Source organism: Morone saxatilis, unplaced genomic scaffold (assembly GCF_004916995.1).
Source record: "Morone saxatilis isolate NCDOM2014 unplaced genomic scaffold, NCSU_SB_2.0 Contig7, whole genome shotgun sequence".
NCBI classification, from domain to species: domain Eukaryota; kingdom Metazoa; phylum Chordata; class Actinopteri; family Moronidae; genus Morone; species Morone saxatilis.
In genome coordinates, this window is record NW_023340246.1 from 6,665,565 (window position 1) to 6,667,354 (window position 1,790).

Genomic DNA, 1,790 nt, shown 5'->3' on the forward strand with positions numbered 1-1,790 from the left:
GTCTTACACATCAACAGATGAACCAGATCAATTCAAATGAAGAATTTGTTTTATCGTAGCTATGACAGAAAATGGAAAAATTAAACTTTATTTTTACCGTTCCAATTGTGTATCTATCTTACTAAATATTGAATATAGTGCAAAGTCCTGGCACCTTCAGTGTAATAGAGACGTTCCTTACCTAACCTTTTTTCCTTCCCAATACCGATTTGAATAACTGAAATAAGGGCTTTTAGCTCTTAGGCCTGTTTAAAACCCGATTTTAGTACACATTCCTAAATAAAAGGATCTTTCTTCTCTTGCGATGTACATGTTCATATCACAGTGAAGCCAAAAGTATGGTTTATTGGCCAGCCCTAAGTCACACTCTTAAAAAAAAAAACACTCTTTTCTGGATATTTGACAGCTGAAAGCTGTTTGATGTCCAGCATCTTTTCTCGCTGTCAGGGGAATATGGGATAGCACTTTCTATTCTTAACTTAATCCAACAATACTATTGGAAACCAGTATGAACCTAGAGATAACAATAAACACCCGTGAAGATGGATCAAACCCTCTGGTAATCTCCACACACATTCAGTCTCCATATGGCTGAGTGTGTGTTAATCTTATAAGCCAGGATCAAGAAAGTGAACCAAAGTAACCCTTATTTCACTCTGAAAATATGAATATTCTAACACGTATGACACCACACTTCTGACATCACTCTAAAACCTCTCTGCATGATTATTCATTGTTGTAATACATGTAGATACTAATTTGAGGCCAGTACTGGTGCAGAAAAATTCCATTAGGACTCTGTAGTTCTCTGGGCCATATCATGGTAAGTTTATACATGCATCAAAAGTACAGTATGTTGCATGTGATTCTTTCCTCCTCCTCTCTCCAGCATGAGAATAATAAGATTCCTGTTCTCCAAAAATGAATGAGCTTTTGAAGACAGGTTAATGATAATTAAAACTGTACTTTTGCCATGATAACAAACAACTTCCAATAGGCTGTGTAGGTGTCATCATCATCATCATCAGTATCTTTTGTGAAGAAAATAATACTTTGTGAGGCTGTATTTCAGCATACCATGCTCACAATAACAATGCTAACATGCTAATGTTTAGCAGGCATAACGTTTCCCATGTTCATCATTTTAATTTACCATGTTATCATGCAAACAGTTGCTAATTAGCACTGAACACATAATACAGCTGAGGCTTATGGGAATGTCTTTAGGGAGTTTCTCTCTCCAGTGTTTGTTGCTTCAGTGCAGTTTTTTCAGTTACCTGAATGAGCAGTATTTTGCTGAGTTTTTAATTCCGTTGTCTCTACATCTTTTGCACAGATTAGATTCATTCATTACTCTTATTGGATTTTTGTTCACGGGACGTGACATCTGACCTAAAAGAAAAGCATGACATACTTCTGTCCGTCCCTTCGCAATCCCTTATCCTTACATTTCACGGCTGGCGGGGGAAAAGATTAAAGAAAATCACAAGACAGATTAAGGAGAGAGGAAAGAGAGAGTTTCAATCTCAGTCGCCATGGTTTAAAGTAGGGCTTTGACTTTTGGCCAAAAATCATATTCGAAGTTTGTTTGTTTATTAATATTAATATTCAAATATATTCGAATATTTATTAATAATATTTTGTTCGTTATTTTACCATTCATGGTCCTGTAGCAGGGGATCTTGAATCTTGGCTCTAGTTCGTGGACGAAAGCTTGAAACCCGTTCCCATATATCACGTAAATGGGCCTCATATCTTCGCAAACAAACCGTGTCAGCAAATCTGTTGCT